We start from the raw sequence: 20,833 nt of genomic DNA, 5'->3' as shown, positions 1-20,833 counted from the left end.
AACCACGAATAGCAACAATTCAGTGCGCAAGAAACATAAGTCAGAGTAGAGACGATGCACTATATGCCACCAGTGATAAAATGTTTACAGATCAAAACTACATTTCTATACAGCTTTTCAGCATAAAGGCTTCCAAAGTGCATAATAAAATAAACGCTTACCATGACTAGAGTACTTTGGAAACAAAAAGTGCTATGAAAATATCAACTAGACCTCATAAGAGGACTGTCGTCCAAGAGTCAAACTGGGGGGGGGGGAGGAGTGGGACAACTTCTCTACCTAAAATAATTCCAGAATGGCTGAATGGTTCTGCTAAAATGATCAAGGTAGCACAGTTGATAGATACTGTACATTTGTCATAATGAGGCTTCAGTGTTAACTGAGATTAATTGTCTTGCTTTATCATCTGCAGAGTCAAAATGATAAGTATTGCATGAGGTCACATTTGGAGAGTTTTCTTCACGGTCATAGAGGCTGGGAAGTTTTTTTAAATGAAAGCTTAAATTCTGCACAAACTAGCGGGGCCCAGAGAAGTGCTGGCAAAGCAACTACACCAGACCAGACCAATGTTGCTCAGGTCTTGGTCAAATAGATGATAGCCCCATGTTTCAGATGGGGAAACTGATGTACAGAAAAGGGACTTGTCCAAGGTCACACACAAAGTGACAGAGCATGGATTAGAAATCTGACGTTCCCTGGTTCCCAGTCCTGAGTACAGTTCACTGCCTTAATATATAGGGATTACAATCTACCACTGAAATTCTCTGCAATGGAATGTGGCAGTTGCTTGACAGTGCAGATCAATGATTCACAACTGTCTGGACAAGATGACAGTGAAATTTATATACAGCAAGGAAGTCCAGGCCTAATATGCAGTGGGACAGATTGTGAATTAGTGTAATAGATCTTGATGCTCTTTGTACTGACAAGGTGTGCAAGTCAAGCAGCGCTCTTAAGTCAAAATAATGGTCTCTTGAGAAAGCTAGCACTTGTCTAAGGAAGAAAACCTACCCACAAAATGCCAAGGACCAGTCTGATTACTTTAGTAGCTTCAAAGAGTATTCCAGGTACTTATGATTGTTGTATTGTTTAAACAGACTGAGAAGCAGCCTGTCTTGTCAAATGATAGTAGTGAAGGAAATATGTCCACGCATAAGGGTATGGGAGCTTACAGTTGCACAGTAAAGGAGATAAAACCTTTGCCTTGTTACAGAGCAGTTCTTATAGTAGTTGGACACGTCATATGAAGCTCCATCCGAAATGGAGGTGCTGTAAACATAAAAAACGTTGGTGACATTCACCAAGTAGGAATAGTAAGAACTACCTTTCCCGAGCAGCATTTGCAACCCAAACACTACAGTGCTGAGCTACTGCATGAGAACCAGAAAGTGACTCAGCTAGTTTGACTGTCCAAGCTGAGAACGAACACACACGTGTAAGCCACATGCATAGTGAAAAACAAGTTAGATTTTTAAAAGTTGTGATGTTCTTCTGTAGCTTGAATACTGTTTTAAAATTAGGTAGAAAATGGGCTTCAACTATGATTTTGTCACTTGAATCTGTCCCTTTATCTTTTGTTTTCTGGAGAACAGAGTGGCTACTTCTGGCTAGGAACATGGCATGAAAAGTGAAAGAACACAGTCTCTGTGTTCTACAGTCATTAAAGCCTGATCCTGAAATCATTGAAGTCTGCAGGAACTGTGTATGCACAATGGGAATATCAGGTAGATAAGGGTGCAAGACTGGCCCATAGTTTTTATAGAGGGCATTCAAATAATTGTTCCCCTCCCCCATCACCGCCATACAGACCACCTTTACATACAAAACTATGTTTGGTTTAGCTTGAGTTTTGGACCTTAGTAAACTGAAGTTTTCACACGTTTACAACAGAGTTGCACTAAACTCATCACCACAGGTTGACAGTGCAGTGACTGAGCTTTGAACCCCCCAGACTGATGCCCCCCGTATCTGTTAATGCACTGCGGTCATGTATTAACAAAGAAGGTGTAGATAGTTATTATATCTAGTAGGACCATGGGTGAAAAATCCTAGTTTCACTTGGGATTATCTACAGATAATCTGACCAAAGAGTTGCTTTGTAATTCTCATCAGATCAGTGCAGAACATTTAGGACCCAACTCTGCAAAGGGTCAAGAGCCCGCAACTCCCATTTTATGAGCACGGGCTCCAGTTTGTAGAAACCCAGCTAGGTTTCCTTAATACGAGTATGCAAAGGGACTTTTTGAAGCTATGTGCCATCCTAATTTCTGTTAACTTTTGCCAGTTTCTGGGGTTTGACATCACTACTTGGAACAAACACACCAACTGGAGCTCTGACATGCATAACAAAGGGAGACAGGCATTGTTCATGCCTTTGAGTGTTAATTGTGTAATTCTTCAAAGCCTAGATTCTTTTTGTTTTAAAAATACACATTTCTACCATCAGAGTCTCCTCCCCATCCCTCAAAAGAGTAACCACTGAATATTTCTACTATATAAAACTACTTCAGATGCTACCTCTGGCCTTCGTGCACAACATGCATCGAACGTTTCCAAGTGCACTTAATACCTGTACTGTATCTGAATAAAATGTTCAGATCAGCCTCACCTGAAAGCTCAATATGTTCTGGTTCACTCAAGAAGGTACATTTGAAGTACACTTGAGAAGTAAAGGCCCCTCTACATTTTACTTTCACAGCCAGATGAAAGGGAAAGTTAAATTTCACTGACCATTATCAGTTATCCTGCATTTAGCTTCCTTCTAAATTAACTTCATTTTCATTTCTAACCTAGCAATTGGAGTCATGGGGACAGGATGATGAAACTTCATCTCAAAGACCCAGCCGGTATTCTAAGCCTGGACGGCATTTCAGTGCAGGTGCACCAAGCCATTGTTAAGATATGGAGTTATGAAACTGAATACCTTGCTTCTCTCGTCAAGGGAACTACATGCCTTGTTATAATCTAGGATGCTTTACATGAAAAGGCTGACAAATGCAAAAATTCAACACAGCCTATGGAAGAACTGGAACTCTGGGAGCTATGCTGTAGATCAAGATATTTAGGGGTTGTGTACACTAGACCGATTTTTCTTATTTCCTATCATTGCTACCACTGGACATGGCACTGATGAGAGCATAGACAAGGTGCTGGCAGTCAGCATGTTGTCTAGACCTGCTCTGGGGAGGGTTAGAGGACAGTTGTTAGAAGGCCAGCAGCCCCAGTTGACAGTAGCACTCCCACCAGCCAACGTTACCAAATAGCGTAGCTGCTGGGGCGGGGAGCTTGTATGGACTCTCCTCTACGATTAGAAAGAACTTGGTGGGACCACAGGCAAGTCACTTAACCTGCTCAGGCCTGTTTCTTCATCTATAAAGTGGAAATGGAAATACCTGCCCATCTCATAGGGATATTGAGGGTTAGTTAAATTTTTTTAATGCACTAGGATGATAAAGTCATATTAACCCACCTCCGTAAAGTCCTCAGCGCTATGGAGAAAAGGTGCTGTAGAGAAGGCCAATGATTTCTTACTGCTGATTCATTCTAAGTGTAGGGAAGAAATAACTGCTTAGACATTCGTCATTTGCTTCCAGACTCTATGGTCAGTCAGCCAGCAGCTGCTCACCTGGGCTCCTCTGCAGGAACAACTACAGCTGCTGGAGAAGCAGCAGCAGCACTGGAAGTTAAACGAAAAAGCAGCTTTGGAGGGAAAACAGGCGGCCTAAGAAACAAGCACTGCAGCTGGGTGCATTTCCTCAGCTGCACTGCATGGCTTCCAAGCCCAATTTCTAGTACAGCATTGTAAACAATTCAATGAGAAAGCTAGTATTTATTTCCACATCAGGTAGACTTACATTGGAGATTTAGCCAAATACAAAATCCCTCAGCTACTGGAGCATAAAGCAGTTATGCAACTCAGATTATTACAATGCATATGTGCTGCTCTTCCATTGCCCCAACATGCACCCCATTCAACACACACATTGCACCCACCGATAGCAGTCCCCTCTTGTTAAGCAAGCTAAAAAGGCTGCTATAACTACAGATCTGGTCATGCATACTTCCAGTCTGAGCTGCATGGTAGCAGTGTGTTCCCAGGCTTTAAGAACATCTCAATTAGTTTCTTTGAAAAGGTGGAGGATAGTTAAATTGCCTCTCAAATTGAGATTGCTGGAATGTTTCAGGTAGCCAAGCTATAATACCAGTCACATTCCAGGACTGCTTTGCCAGACAAGTATTGAAAAAAAGATTTCCGTTACCCTGGTAAATAATTGACTAAACGCGTCATTAGCAACTGGAAACCATGAACACAAAAGATCCAGCAGCTTGCTGCATAGCACATGAAAGGCTTGGATTACTGTTTCAGGACCTTTAAGAAGCCCAAATAAACTTTTAAAGATGTCATCCGTAGATTTATAATGGATATGTAAACTCCCAGCGTGAAATCCTTTGGAAGAAGACCTTATGGAAGTATGTTTGAGCAAAGCACTTTTGATCCTAAGATAGTTCATATCGGAATGAGGTTTAGGCCACATCTGATCCTCCCTCTTTTTCCCCAAGGAGAACATTTTTAAAGTGTTGTGTACTTGGGAATACAATTTTAAAGAGAATAAAGGGAACACAAAACAGTCAGGACACCTGGGCTGTTCTCAGATCTCTGCCACTGATTTGTGGTATGACCTTGGGCAAATAATTCTCCCACCCAACGTTCCTCACCTGTAAGTCAGGGATGATACATTACAAGAATATAGATAGAGGCACGAAAGAATATTTAGACTTCTGTCTAGGAAGACCTTTCCTTTCTGTGTCATCTCTATTCATGACTCTGCAAAGGCAGAACAGAACTGAAGACTGTTCACATTCCATAGACTGTTCTGCTTTTGCTGAGAAACAAGGTAGAGGAGGGAATATCTTTTATTGGACCAACTTCTGTATCAGGTTTTCTGATTTCCCGTGTATGGGAGCATGTGGTGATTTCTTATTTGAAGGGGTACCTTCTGAAGTATGTAAGGTGCAGGAGATGGTTCCTCAGTTTTTCTGAAGTCCTCCTGCAGAGCTGTTCAGCATATTTGAAGTTATATCGAGTGGTCAGAGGGATAAAGACGGTAAGTCCTCTGGGGATGATGTTTTGTTTCTTGCATCAGGAAGCAGATGTTTCTGTTTACTCTGACTTCCTTCTTCATGTTGTGAAGTTTCCATTTTAAACAGCAAAATTCAGTATCTTTCATGTTTGCAGCACTGTAGCTGTGTCGGTCCCAGGATATGACACACACAAGGTAGGTGAGGTAATATATCTTATTACTACTAAAAAGGCAGCCATTGAGAGAGATGGCAATCAATACAATTAATAACGTGTATGTAAATACAATGTAAGTATTGCACCAATAGAAGATATGACCTCACCTACCTTGTTTTTGATAACCTGGGACCAACAAGGCTACAACACTGCAAACTGCTTTCCATTCATGACTCAGCAAAGCGATGCAATTGGAAAGAAATCTCTTGCCTCATTCCACCTTTGCCTAGGCAGGTTTTAACTCTTTGGAGTCCTGGGTCAGAGAAGGGAGAGATGGAGTCGGAAGACAGTGCTTCTGCAGGGAAAACAGCCTGAGTTTCAGAAACGTTGCATTAGTACATGCAAAGTTAAAACACTCCTATATGTATATTCACGTGGTCATGTGAGCAATTACAGCATGATTAGAGTCATAAGCTTCAGAAAGTTAGGCAGCCTTGAAGTTCTCTGCCTATCTCCAACAGCACAGCACTCTGAAGACGTGAGAAAGGGAACAAACTACAGGTCATGATCACCCCGGTCATTGAAAACTCCATGTTGAAGAGGTGATGTAAGCATAGGACACATGCTACAGCAACAAGGTAATAACACTTCCCACATAGCAGCAGCAGGACAGACCTGTGGAAAGAACAGCATTGCTGCACACTCCTGAATGCAAGCAAAATACTACGAAGGCAGCTGCTGGGAGAAAAGGCGATCAACGAAATTAAGAATGTGTACGCAAATACAACACAGGTATTGTACTAACTGGCAATGTTTGGAATCTCTTTAAGGAAACAAGTGTTGAAAGCAGTGAGGAAGGACTGTACAGTCTTGCAGCAACCAGGCAGTAAATTGAGAATGGGGGTGAGGGACAGAGCAGCAATAAATAAGAAGCAGGAACAGAGCAGGCAAGCAGAAAGAATTTTGATATGGGGAGGGTTGCATGAATTCCAGGCAAAAGATAACAGCAAAACTGATATGAAAAACAAAGAGCAAGTCCCAACAGCAAAGCTAGATTGAGTTGTGTGAAGGCCAGAATCCACTGTTTTCAATTAACAAAATATGCAGATCAGTTAACTTGAAACCCATCTCTCACACAGGATATAAAACAATCTCATTGGTGTATAGAGGCATGTGATAGTCTGACACCACTGCCCCACAAACCAGTTCTTTTGATCTAATGACTGGCTAGCAGTTAGCTGGAGAAATCCTTGCAGAAACGTTCCCATGTAATTGTGACAGAAAATCAAGTTCCATCAATAAATCAAACAAAGTAAAGGCTCAAAATAAGGCTGATCTAAAAGCAGGTTTCTCTATTTAAAATACATAAATTCCCTTTAAAGGGTTCAAAAACCTAACAGTTTGTTCAGAGTTTAAGTTCTGATCAAATGCTTAGCACAATGTTTATTACTGCTTACACACCAACATACATGTTGATTTGTGATCCATAAGTTGCAATGCAACAAACATCTGAAAAATGATATTTAGTCATGAAAAAACAAGAGTCCCCAAAGCCTGGGATCATTTCAAATTTGTTTGGTTTGTTATTCCCATGAACTATAGAGAATCCTCTGAGTTTCTCACTACAGTTTCCCTATTCCCAAAGCAATTTTTCATGCCCAAGGTAGTTTACAATTCTAATGATTTCAGAGTTTATAGCAGAATGATTGCTTTGCTGAGTCACAAACAATGCAGGGATACCAGTGATTATTGCATTCAGCTGTGAGAAATCGTGACTCAGTACATTAGAGTACTGGAGTGGAAAACAAGGTTCAAAAAAACACCCTCGGACTCCATCTTAATTTGGCTTTTAAGGATTATTTGCCCACTTTCATACCCCCGACTCCTTTCCATCAAAACACCCTGCCTGTCTGAATATAGTCTTCAAAATTAGCTCAGGAGCAAGAGACCTGAGTTCAGTTCTCTGTTCAGTACTGTAACATCACTGTGGTGGCAAATGCGTTAAGTGGCAAATTTTTCTGCATATCTTGGAGTCTAGTTTTTCCATTCTTCCCCCAACATCAAGAGCATGCAAAGTGATGCATGATCCTCCTGCCAATCCTCCTGGCGTTCTCTTGATGTAGTGCAGTGTTTAATATACAGCATCCAAATTAAGAGGATGAAGCTGCAACACTCAGAAGCATACACGGAAAAACTACAGAGAAACCTGACTTGTCCTGACATGTTTTTGTCTGCAAGGTATGAGGTGACATTCAAAGCAGTTTAATCATTTACCTTGTATAAAATGGAATGCTCAACAACAAATCCCTTTCTCTTCTATGCAATCAGTGCCACCTCCACCCTCCCACCCACAGGGTGCTCTCAAGCTTAAGGACAGGAAGTATTACAGTAGGAAATAAATATGCATTGATCCCTCTGGTTTCAGAATTCTTCCCATACTTCTCATAGCTGGGAAGTAGCCACTCCTAGCTGGCTACATAAACAAGTTAACATCTGAGTTAACTGCTGAAGCTATGTTGGGGTTTTGTTTTTTTTAAATATTAAATAAAAATAACTTAATTCTGATAGATGTTTCTGGATGTCACGGAGTTCAACATGCTACATGAAAAGCATCTCAAGAATGCACTTTGTGATGCTGAGGAAGCTTTGCTTTGGTTTCACATCCCAAATCTCTGAAACTGACTGAACTGTCTCCCACACATCCTACCATCAAGAGCTGATGGAACTGGCCAGGGCATAAGCTCAGCATTTGCACCCTGGGGAGTCTATTTATGAAGTAGATGTCTAGAGAAAGAGGTTTGAGAGAGAAGAACATATCGCTCCTTCAGGATCTCCTTTGGCTACTGCCTCTAATTTACTGCAATTTGTAAGCCAGGGGCTGCATGTAAGTATTACAGCAGAGTGTAATTCCACCTCAGGACAGGAAAACTCTTTAGTACGAAGAAAAGGAGGACTTGTGGCACCTTAGAGACTAACCAATTTATTTGAGCATAATGCATCCGATGAAGTGAGCTGTAGCTCACGAAACCTTATGCTCAAATAAATTGGTTAGTCTCTAAGGTGCCACAAGTCCTCCTTTTCTTTTTGCGAATACAGACTAACACGGCTGCTACTCTGAAACCTGTTTAGTACAGGTAAGACACTATTCGCAAGTTGTGGAGCTGTGTAGAAGTGTGCACACTCACACACTCAGACATAAAAGCCAGTCCCCCATGTGAACATCTTTCTGCATCAATGACCTAGCACTGCTTTCATCATCAGCACTACACTATAAAAGCAATCTTGTCTGGCAGTCTGAAGTAGGTTCTATACTTCATTTGTGCCCAGCAGGGGACAACCATCAGGGAATTACAGAAAAAGGGTACCTGCAAATTCAGCCTTGTTCCCTCCCTTTCCCCTCTCACATTCTAATTGCAGATACAAAGGGCACAAGCTAAAAAGGCATCAAGACTATAGGGAAGCATGTAGTTTAAAAGCTAGGATGGGGAAGCCTGACTCAATGGCTAGTTAGGATTAACACCCTGAAAAGACTAATTCTCATTTTAAAACATCTTAATTTTGCAGTGTTCAATAGAGGGGACAGGCCAGTTTTATAGCTCAGAACAAGTCTGAGATGAGGCACCATCAAATAATGCTACAGTATGTACATACACCCACCCACTTTTACCTTCTTAACACATTCTTAGGGCCAAGCTTTTCAATAGCAGAGCCCCCACAACCAGGGCCAGATTTTCAAGAGCTCAGCTTCCATTTAGATACAAATATAAGTGGATAGATTAGTTGAGCTCTTGAAAATTTGACCCTTATTAAGGGCCAAACAGGAGTTTAACTCTGGAAAATCTGCCCCATAGTTGAGGATATGGGGCACTTGAAAGTCTGGCCCTGATTGCTGCTTGCTGGGACTACTCTGGGGAATTTGAAAATCCTCTCACATCTAGGAATGGCTTCCTCAGAACATTGTTTAGAGCACATTACTCCTACCTACAATTCAAGCTAGGAGAAGGGTAGCACATAGAGTGAACACAACGCTCCTTCCAGACAAAAACAAAACAATCCACAGATCTGTGGTTCAGGAAGAGCATACTGAATCCCTGGATTCTGAAGTTCCTGTAGTTCAGTGTAGATACTAGAACAAGGAGTACTTGTGGCACCTTGGAGACTAACAGTGTAGATACTGTGTCCTGCATCTCTTGAAAGATGGCCAAAGCAGTAGGTTATCCACCAATCCTTCCCTATACACCACCACCACTCAGAGTGACAGCATAGCTACCTGCCTCAAATATTTACAAGACAATGGACAGCCCTCAGATATCTACCCCAAACACACTGCCAAACTCATCCATTTCATCCTTGCCCATAACCATTTTAAATTCAACAACAAAACACTTTGTCCAAACCATGGGAACAGCCACCGGCACTAGGATGGTTCCCCAATATACCAGCCTCTTCCTGGGCCACCTTGAATAGGAATTTCTCGCCAAATGCACCACAAAACCAATTATATATCTGAGATACATCCTCTTCACAGGTGTTAAACTCTCATAGATTTTCACCACAACTTCAACTACCACCACCTGTCCATTAAACTCTCTCTAGAACACTCCCACACCAGCATCAACTTCCTGGACATCATGATCAGCTTCAGCAATGGAACACTACAGACAACTATATACACAAGAAACCCACTGATCACCACACCTACCTTCATAGATCCAGTAACCGCCACAAACACACCAAGAAATCTTATCTACAGCCACACATGATACCACAGAATATGCTCTGAGGAGAAGGTCTCGGATATACACCTTAACACACTCAAAACCGCCTTCACCCCTAGTTGTCATTTACCACCCTACACTGGAACCCATACAGGGTATCAAACAATTACAATCCATACTCGATGGGGACCCCATCCTGAACAAAATCTTTCCTGAATCCCCTCTTCTGGGCTTCAAATAACCCCCCAACCTCATCATCAGAAACAAGCTCCCCACAGACCAGGACACACCAACTCATAGCAGCACCAGACCCCGCCAGAACAGATGCAAAACCTGCGGACATATCTCCACTGCTACAATGATCAGCATTCCTTTCAAGATCCATGGGTCCTACACATGCCTGTCAACATGTGGCGTACCTCATACAGTGCACTAACTGCCCCAACAATTATGTGGGTGAAACCAGACAATCACAACGCTCTCTAGAATAATCCTAACACAGGAAGATGATAAAAGACAAACACCGTATCACCTGTGGGTGAGCACTTTTCACAAAGCTATCACTCTGTATCTGACCTACCCATCCTCAAAGAAAACCTGCGCAACACTTTCAAAAGGAAAGGAGTACTTGTGGCACCTTAGAAACGAACCAATTTATTTGAGCATTAGCTTTCGTGAGCTACAGCTCACTTCATCAGATGCATACTGTGGAAAGTATGCATCCGGCGAAGTGAGCTGTAGCTCACGAAAGCTTATGCTCAAATAAATTTGTTAGTCTCTAAAGTGTCACAAGTCCTCCTTTTCTTTTTGCGAATACAGACTAACATGGCTGCTACTCTGAAACACTTTCAAAAGATGAGCCTGGAAGCTTAAATTCATAACTTTGCTAGACACTAAAAATCATGGTCTTAAGAAAGACACTGGATTTATGTCTTATTACAACCATCTATAACCCACTAACCCCCCTTTTGTCCTAGGACTACAGAGGTGTTAACAAACCACTTCACCCTAAATGGTCCCTTAGAATATGTGCAAAAAGAAAAGGAGGACTTGTGGCACCTTAGAGACTAACCAATTTATTTGAGCATGAGCTTTCGTGAGCTACAGCTCACGTCATCCGATGCTGTAGCTCATGAAAGCTCATGCTCAAATAAATTGGTTAGTCTCTAAGGTGCCACAAGTCCTCCTTTTCTTTTTGCAAAGACAGACTAACACGGCTGTTACTCTGAAACTTAGAATATGTGCTAACTTCTTATGCTAAACGATCTGTTTGAACTTGTCTTTAGCTGTGACTCTCTTACTCAGGTCTTGCCTGACCTGAGGAAGAGCTCTATGTAGCTTGAAAGCTTGTCTCTCTCACCAACAGAAGTTGGTTCAGTAAAAGGTATTACCTCACCTACCTCGTCTCTCTAATAACAATAGGGATTCAATCTGCTTTTCTTATACATGTTAAAACTATTTTTAAATCACAGTGTCTCCTAACATGTTTTTTTTTTTTTAAAAGTGAGGACAGGTCTCCAAAGAAAATCCTTGCTTGTAGATCACTGACCTGCACTGACCCTGGAGGAAAAAAGTGCTCTTCCCACACTGCTCCTGGATGACAGCCAGGAGTGCACTGGCAGCAACTAGAGAAGCAGAGCGGGACTTGACATGAGGTAATGCACATGTTACTGAACTGATTCTTAGCACCAGTCTTAACCCAAAGCAAGGCTGGTGCTTCAGGAAAGGAGGAGGGGGACGGAGACTGGTAACTGAGTGTACACTCATTTGGTGGTTATTTCTTTTAACAATGACCTCATGCTTTTTTGGAACAGAGAGTGGCTGTTGGCTGATGGCTTTTACTTCTTGTCTCGGGAGAACAAAGCAGGCTCCATTTTTCTTTTACACTTCCTGCATCAGTAGCTCAGCAGCTGAATGAGCTATTGAAATTTTTCCTGAGTGCTGTAATTTTTTTTAAACCTCCAAATTTCTATGGTGTGACAAACAATACACGGTGAGAGCACTGCAAGAATCTCTGCAGACAGAGCCATATTTCGGGTTGGGGCACACAGACTTAAAGGGACAGCGTCAGGTAAAGATAAGCCCCACCTCACCCCCATTTCACTTTTGTTTAAGAGGATTTAACAAACGCAAGAGACGTGCCTGCATTTTGGTTTGGGCTTAAACATTTCCCCGCAGCGTTTACAGCCCAAACGCTGCAGCACAGTGCTCATGCATGAGGACCAGCAAGTGAAATTAACCTAGTCTATTTTCCTAATAGCAAATATTTTATATTCTAACCAAGTGTTTCATCTAGGGTGAGGTTTCAGAGTAGCAGCCGGGTTAGTCTGTATCTGCAGAAAGAAAAGGAGGACTTGTGGCACCTTAGAGACTAACCAATTTATTTGAGCATAAGTTTCATGAACTACAGCTCTTCAAATAAATTGGTTAGTCTCTAAGGTGCCACAAGTCCTCCTTTTCATCTAGGGTTAGGGCTCCATGGCACTGAACACCTCCTAGAGCACAGGTTCTCAAACTGAGGGTCGGGACCCCTCATGGGGTCATGAGGTTATTACATGGGGGGGGGGGTCACGAGCTGTCAGCCTCCACCCCAAACCCTGCTTTTCCTCCAGCATTTATAATGGTGTTAAATATATTAAAATGTGTTTTTCATTTATAAGGGGGGGTCGCACTGAGAGGCTTGCTTTGTGAAAGGGGTCACCAATACCAAAGTTTGAGAACCACTGTCCTAGAGAATCCCATCCCAGAGGGCTTGCAATTTAGGACTCGCAATTAAGAGCAGCTACACAGGAGACCTTACAGGGGCACAGCAGGGCCTAAATTCAATAGCAGAGCCCCTGTAAGATCTCCTGTGGCTCGGCTATTGAATTTAGACTCTGCTGTGCCCCTGTAAGGTCTCCTGTGTAGCTGCTCTTTGCTGGCAGGAGAGAGATCTCCTGCTGACATAGCACTGTCCACACCAGCACTTTTGCTGGTAAAAAGTATGTCAGTCAGGGGTGTGTTTTTTTACACCCCTGACCAAAAAGAGTTTCAAGATGAGTGGAATCCAAGCAATAACTGAGTATCTGAGGCTGGCTATCACTTTTCCTTTTGGGGTTGATGGGTATATGGTCTGATGCACAGTTCTTGGATTAAAATAGAGGCTAGAACCCGGACTATAGTTTGAGGACCCCTGCCTTTGGTATTTGCTTTCCATCATGGTCCCCCAGATCCAGACACTAGTGAATTTCAGACATCATTTATTTTGTTGCTTTGAGTTTGATTTTTTGGGTTTAGTTATGATTTCGATTAGTAGATCAGCAAAATAAAATAAGCAAGTGACTTTTAGGATAGATAGGATGAAAAAATAGCTTTCTAAGGATTTAGTCAATATGCTGAAGATATGTGACTTCACATATAGCAAGCTGGAAAAATATCATTTCCTGTTATTCTAGAAAGCAAATAAGGGCTTGCAATTCTGAACTGAGGAGTCAAGGACTTCAGTGAATAAGGGGCAGACAGCAAACTGACTATTTGATACACTTCCCCAGTAAACATGCGGCTAGCAGGAGAGGAGCTTGTAGACCCATCTTTGCAGTGAAAGTGTGTACTAACATGGTTGCCAAGTCACAACTGTGCAACCCCTGTAAAAACGCCAAGCAGTTTTCTCTGATGTAAACAAGAGCTTCTGTGTTGAGGGAAAGGGAGCGTTAATTGATACAAGACTGTTGAAAGGTGTACAGATGGGCATTGGCGTTTACAGATAAAGCCCAAAGTGTTCGAATGGCACTACCCCAGTCTGACATGAGAGATCAGAGGCTAGTCTACTGCTGACATCAGAGATCTCAATGTAGCTACTGACTGAAATGAATGCTCATTGCCTGATTTAATCAGCCAGTAAGCACAGGTGAGGTCATGCTAAAAATACAGGACTGAGTGCCATTATGCAAGGTCACTAGAATATTTACCCAAAAACATGTGTTTCTCTCCTCTTCTGGGAAGCAGTATAAGCTCTGTTCCTGGCAACACTGCCCATGGAGAAAAGGGGGATTAGCACATTTACAAGATGGGGAGGGGAATACAATTACACAAATCAGACCTATTCTCTAGCTTCAGCTCCATGGAGTTCCTTTTAAGCTATCCAGTGGATTTTTTCCTCTTTCAGGGCACTAATTTACACATTAGCATCAATTTAAGTGATAATATATGGAAAAAGCCCATGTGGATCAATAGCAACTGCCCCATCTATAAGATCCATTACTTGCATAAATGTTTAGAAACTGGAGCAGTTCAAGAGACTGGCAAAGGATTCTGGGAGGACATTACATCTTAAGAGGTCTATAGCTCCATTTCCTTTCCATTAAAGAAGATGTTACTTGCTAGCAAGAATATGAAATTCTGTAAGACAGCATCAGGGCACTTAAGACACAAGAATTAAAAGGAGGACTCCTTTTCTTTTTGGGGATACAGACTAACACGGCTGCTACTCTGAAACAAGAATTAAAAAAAATACAGATTTGGAATTGTACTAGAATATGATTATTTGCAAAATTACATGGTAAACTTGAAGATTCCACAGAAAAGAGTAAGATTAATGCACATATACTACTGCAGATAGGCCTGGCGTTAAAAGTAACACTCCCTCCCTTTTCATTTTGTCATTAAAAAGCCCTTGGTGTCAGGTAGGTGGGGACTTCTGGTGACAATGCATTTTCACACAATCATAACGTTTGTACTATTGAACTCCGTGCCACCAGGTACTTAGGTGTTACAGCAGTTATACGTCTATCCAATATATATATATATATTAAAATCAGCAGGAGCAGCAAAAGCATGAAGCTGAATACGTGCACAAGTCACTACCTGGTTTCACCACCCAGGAGCTCTTTTGTAACTAATCACGTAAATGCAAGAACAGAAGCAACTGCTGGCTTCCGTTTTGCATGCATGTTCAACATGGGCTGCCTATTTCAGCCACCTCCCAGATACCTACAAGTCCTCCCATGCATGAAAGCCACACAATTAGAGTGACAGGTTTCAGAGTAGCAGCCGTGTTCGTCTATATTCACAAAAAGAAAAAGGAGGATTTGTGGCACCATAGAGACTTACAAATTTATTTGAGCATAAGCTTTCGTGAGCTACAGCTCACTTCATCGGATGAAGTGAACAATCAGAGTGGTTAACATCATATCTACTCCCTTCCTGAAACCAGCCAACACAGCTCCCTCATCTGAGTAGATAAATTTGATTGTTTTTCTAAAGATCTGAAGCTACCCCACAGGGTTTTTAATATTAGTCCACGGTGTAAGAGCTAGTTATATTATAAATGCTCCACTACATAATTTAGGCTAGACTACTAAATACCTAACCTGTGCTAAAAGTCTTTGATTTCAAGAAATTGAAGGATCTGGATTTTGGAAGGAGGTATAGTCAGGATCTGAGAGCAGAGCAAGACTTTCAACATTAACATCTTCCCTTGTGTGCATTTTAGTTAATTTCAGTCAAGGGATAATGTATGCTGAAAACCTGCCCACTTGGGCACGAAGTGCTAAGTACCTGCAGCTCCCACTAATTTTAATAGGAGCTGCATGTGCTCAGAGCCTTTGAAAATCAGGCCACAGCATTCCTCATTCTCCTTTGGAACAGCTGCAGAACTAGAGGGTCTTGGTCAGTATTCATTACATTTTTGGCTGGGAGGGAAGGGAAAAGAGCAAAAGGAATATGCTAGAGAGGCCTGTGAGTTGAGTAGTAATGGCTATAATGTGGTAGCTCAGCAGTAACAGGTGCCTTGCAAATCAGAGACAAAACTACAACACTGCTATGGCCACACAGTCTGCAATGCTGTGTAACCAGACATAAAAAATGCTTCCCCTCTAGTACCGGAGTAACACTTGCTTTAAATTTTCCTACTTTTGATCGCTTGTGGTTTATTCTCAGCTACTTTCCCTGTGCCTTATACAACCAAATTTTGTGGTGAAATTCACCCATGTGCAGAGGGCCATTACAAGGAATATGAATCACTTATGTCCCACTTAGAAGTACTATTTTGAGGGCTTATTAGCGTCTAGGGCTGAATTTCATCCATGGTGCTCAAGAATCCATACTGCAGAGAGGAGCAGGATAGTTCCTCCTTTTCCCTCTGATTCAGTAAATTCCCTGAATTATGCTTGCAGACTTGCTCATGTGATATAATAAACTGCACAACTGCTCAATAGTTCTGTCTGCTAAATATTAAACCGTCTTTTGCATAAGGGCTTTTAAAGCTAAGGACATTTATGACCTTTGAGCAATACATACAGTAACAGCATGTGTAACCTGTAACCAAAGAAATCTGTGACACTGCCTAAAGGAAAAGGGTAATAGTCTTTATGAAGATAGATACACTGTACAAAGAAGGTTGGGTAGTTATTTTTAAATGTTGAAGAGGAGCAGTAATTTTTAAGTAAAGGAACATTTGTACAGGTTTCAGAATAGCAGCCGCGTTAGTCTGTATTCCCAAAAAGAACAGGAGGACTTGTGGCACCTTAGAGACTAACCAATTTATTTGAGCATAAGCTTTTGTGAGCTACAGGTGTTCATGCTATTGTTAAGAGCAGTACTTGCCAGATACCAGAGTGTTAGCAGTAGCCAGTTACCACACTGTAATATATTTTGAACAGGAAGTAACAATGAATTAGTGTTGATTTTTTAATAACCTGTCCTAGATACATGTTGCAAAACATTTTATTAGGACAGTTCTATACAATGGTATAACTAAATGATGTATAGGATCTTTCTTTGAAAGTCCTACAAAAACTTAGTCTTGGTGTTCTGCAATGACATTTGGAGGTACAGCAAAACACAGAAGTGGATAATAGTATATACAGAAAAGAACCCATTTTAGGAAGAAGGCGACAATCCATGTTAGGAAGAAGAAATAGTACTGCATCCCAGAAAGGCAGCTCTATACTATTTAGCCTATTACATTCAAGCAGACTTCTCACTTTGATACACCACAGTTCCAAAAATGATCCTGCATAAGTCATTATACCTTGATTTAGGAAAGCAACCCTGTTCAAGATCGTAATTATGCACATGCTTAAATACTGTCCTGAATTGGAGCCCAAAAGGAGGGACTGATTTAAGTGGACAGATTGAGAGCTGAATATGTACAGCTTGGCTCAGCCACCATGGAGGTTGAAAATTGGGGGAGGGAGGGGAGGGAAGAGGAGAGAGGCGCTTGATAGTAACTCTGCAACTATCTGTCATGTGTAAACATTAAGCAGGGAGACAGAGAATTTGGGAATTTTTAGAGTAGTACAAGAGGGCGCTGCTAGAGTTATAGGACGAGATTAAGGAAAAGGAAGTTTAGGCTGAACATCAGGAAACCTCCCTTGACTTTTTCATAGTCTACTTGACCTGAGTTGGGAAATAGTGGAAGTACCTCTGAGACATTAAAAGAAAAGTGGGAAGAAGAAAGCTTTGAACAATGTGCTGGACTGAACATGTATACACACATTAGGAGAATCAAGAGGTCTGTGATTTGTACAGAAGGGAGGCAAGTTAAAAAAAGTGTACTATGCAAAGAGAAAAGTAGGAGATTTTACAAAGCCATTAAAAATACAAAGCTGCCACCACCTACTAAAATTAATAATTCTGCTCCACGCTGCTCTTAGAGTCATTTGTCCCAGATCTAAATTGGCACCAGCTCAAAAACAAAATTTCATCTTTCCTTCGCTGCTCTGCAGCTCCTGTGCATGCTCCGAGTGGGTGGAGAGGTTTTGAAATGAATCTTGTTTTCTGAAGATGAGCAAGTGCACCAGGAGGGGAAAACCCCGCCAAGTGTAGTAGCCACATTTGTTTTTCTTCCCTACAAGGAAGGTCTTAAATGGAGGCCAATGTTAAGTGTCATGCATTTGCAAAATTCTCACCTTCAGCAGCCAAGCAGCAGCCTAGCACTACATTGCACCTGAACTTGCATACAATGTAAAACTGGACAGAAACATACACCAGGCATAACATAACAAGACCGTTCTCTATCCACCAAGAACGTGATGGATCCAAAATGGCCTAAGACGGCACATCACATTTTGAAGCCAAACCCTTGTGGAAGAAGGGCAATGCCTGCCTGCACTATTCTTTAGATGCCAACACATCATTACTCGTGAGCCCTTAGAGTAGCTGGCGTTTGGGAGATTAAGAAAAGTTTGGCATCATTTTACCAATTGGAGGGGAGAGGGAATGTATGGATGAAGGCAGTGATTCAAGACACTGAATGAGATTGCTGTTCTTCAGGTGTTTTTTTGGTGGACTTGATGCAGGAGTGAAGAGAAATACCCAGGTAAGTAACATGCCATTTATAGTAACACAGCAAAAACTAAGCTATATCTGTTTATGTCACTGTAGCTGGAAGACAAAGGTTATCTATGGTCTGTAAAACACATCTTTCCTTACATCAAACCAATTTGGCTTATCAGAAAAAGCAGCTACCCTCATATATAGCAGATCTATGCAAAAAATATTTTACATGGTATGTAGGCATTGAAGAATTAAGTGTCAAGTATCTTTGCTCAGCATCTGTAAGCTGAATGCTTTGCTTTTCACAAAAAAAAAAGCTCCACAAATTTATTCTCTCCTAGAAATAGGATCATACTGTTACAAAGCAAGTTAGCCACATATTAAAGAGAGAATATAAAAATACCCTGTACAACACTCAAATAAGTCAAAGCAACTACTGTGAGGAATACACCAGAGCGCATCATTCTTATTATAGCACTGATTTACAAATGGCACTGGGACAGTCAGAGCTCTGGAGAATAAATACACCACAAGAAAAAAAAAGGGAGGGGGCATATTTACTGAAACTTTGCACAGCTCTGTATGAGAGGAATGGAAAGGCTAAGGCGTTTGGTTTCATAGGATTTTAAGTTGACTGTGGAAAGTGAGTTTGCTGGGAATGACATCAGAACCACAAGTTATAATATCCTCATTGTATGATTAGGCATAACAATCTTTTGTTCAGTCATTGCTACGTGAGATGCTAAGACTACTGGTAAATACTCGAGGTAACGGAACCATTAAAACTTTCACTGGCACAATATGCCTATAAAAGCTTTTTTTTTTTATTAAATACTTACTGGAAGAAACCTTGGCTTCTGTATTATATTGCACTACAGGTACTAGAAAACAGAGTAAGGGTATTTCTGGCCTAAGTATCAATTCAGGAGGAGCATAGCTGTGATAAAATGTTACTGAAATCCCAGGATAGCTGACCCTCTCAGAAAGACTTCAAAGTAGCAAAAACATGTTTTTTCCAACTACTCTGTTACAGTAAAATGTTAGTAGTACACAAAAGCTTATTTGTTCTCTACTAGCCTGAAGTTATTGTGCTTTCAGTGGTGATCCATTAGGATATCCCACTCTAATCAGGATTAGGCTTGGTCGGTACCGAGATTAGAGATATCCAGGGTGCTACATGAATCAATACTGGTGGCTTAGTAAGCAACAGTGTTCCCTCTAGATCAGTGCTGAACCAAAGTCCCTATGTGGTACTGGATAGCTGTAGGTACCATCTACATACAGCCCTCCAAAGCATCTAGGAGGGCTGGTTCCTCTGGACAAGGTACCAGGAGCCTGATCTGCAGAAGTACCCACAGATCCACAGTTGAAGTCAGTGGGAACTGTGGAGGCTTAACCATTTAATAAAAGACAGGTCCCATAAACTTAAGAACAAGCCACGTGACTGCTGGTTGCCTTCACTTGAAATCAGAGCCAGATACTTCTTACTACAAGAATATTTTCCATTTACTTTGTAGGCAAGTCTACAAACTGATCTATAAAGACTTAAGTGGTTAAGAACCAGGAAGTCATCATCTCTGAGTTGTCCCAGAAGTTGGCCATCTACCAGTTTTAAGATTAGGCAAACAGATGCTTGGTGACGAGATACTCTTCACAGAGGAGTTCGCCACATCTGGTCCAGCACCGCTTTAACTTGTTAACCTTTAGGGCACAGTTCAAGACATGTCTTTTTTCAGGTTTTTGTCTATAAGTGATCTAAGGGTAGCCTGCTCTGGGACTTGTCCCTCGCATGACTAGTGTGCACAGAGATGTGCAATTGAACATATTTTAGTAAGTAAAGAGTCAGTGCAGGGTGGAGTCTTCCCCCTTTAACACATTTTCTGCAGCTTCCAAAATAAAAATGTAAGCAACAGCCTCCTCTATAAAATCATGACAATCCCATACAGTACACAGATTAGATAAACATAATCCACTATAAAAAGGTTTGGACATCACAGATTCAGTCTTTTACAAATACTTGTGCAAGGAGGCTTCTGGCTTAGACATCTACCAGCAAAAAGTTTTCAAAAATTGATGTTATGACAAATATTTATTTCATATGAAAAGCCCTATGTCTCAGTTTAGGGCAAAATAAACTACCAGCTTGACTCAATTGTTCTCAGTCAAGCTTCATATTATTGGGAACCAGCATTCAGCTGATGCTAAGCAAACAAGAAAAATACTGACAAGCCCTTGGATGTGCCTTGGTGAAGTACACGCCCATAAAAAAGTTCTCCAAGAACATGAGTACCAAACATACACTAACTTCTTCCATGTGCTTTGACAAACCTGATATACAGTCAGCTACACCAGCTCTAAACCGACTTTTTTTTTTTTGGGGGGGGGGGGGGGAGAAGAGTATAAATCACAGCATGTTTTCTGCTGGTCACAGATAATCCTTTGCACGTTGTATGTTCGTAAGGAGTGTTTATGACCACAGCACTACATTTAAAATACGAAGTCTGAACACTTTGCTCCTAATGACAGAGTGCTTGCCAGGAGTACAGTGATGTGGAAGGTCAGACCGGCCAAACCAGCCAACATGGTTTGCACAATCATAGCAGCTAGAAACTTTTTCCTTTTG

At 41.4% G+C, this 20,833-nt stretch overlaps 1 protein-coding gene across 13 annotated transcripts in view; it reads right to left on the bottom strand.

Annotated features, from left to right (window-relative positions):
• Window positions 1-20,833, bottom strand: part of GNG7 (G protein subunit gamma 7) — a 128,326-nt gene that overhangs the window by 15,738 nt on the left and 91,755 nt on the right. The window contains exon 1 of one of the 13 annotated variants that reach the window (XM_073324386.1): window positions 5,408-5,496. The exons of 11 other annotated variants lie outside the window; for them this stretch is intronic. The gene's annotated coding sequence lies outside the window, so the exon portion shown is untranslated. Of the gene's footprint in view, window positions 1-5,407; window positions 5,497-20,833 lie in introns of those variants that run through there. One more of the 13 variants, XM_073324381.1, reaches the window with a different exon arrangement.

The sequence above is a fragment of the Lepidochelys kempii genome, chromosome 25 (assembly GCF_965140265.1).
Source record: "Lepidochelys kempii isolate rLepKem1 chromosome 25, rLepKem1.hap2, whole genome shotgun sequence".
NCBI lineage: Eukaryota > Metazoa > Chordata > Testudines > Cheloniidae > Lepidochelys > Lepidochelys kempii.
Note: the sequence above shows the minus strand (reverse complement) of the source record. Positions and strands in the feature narration are given on the sequence as shown.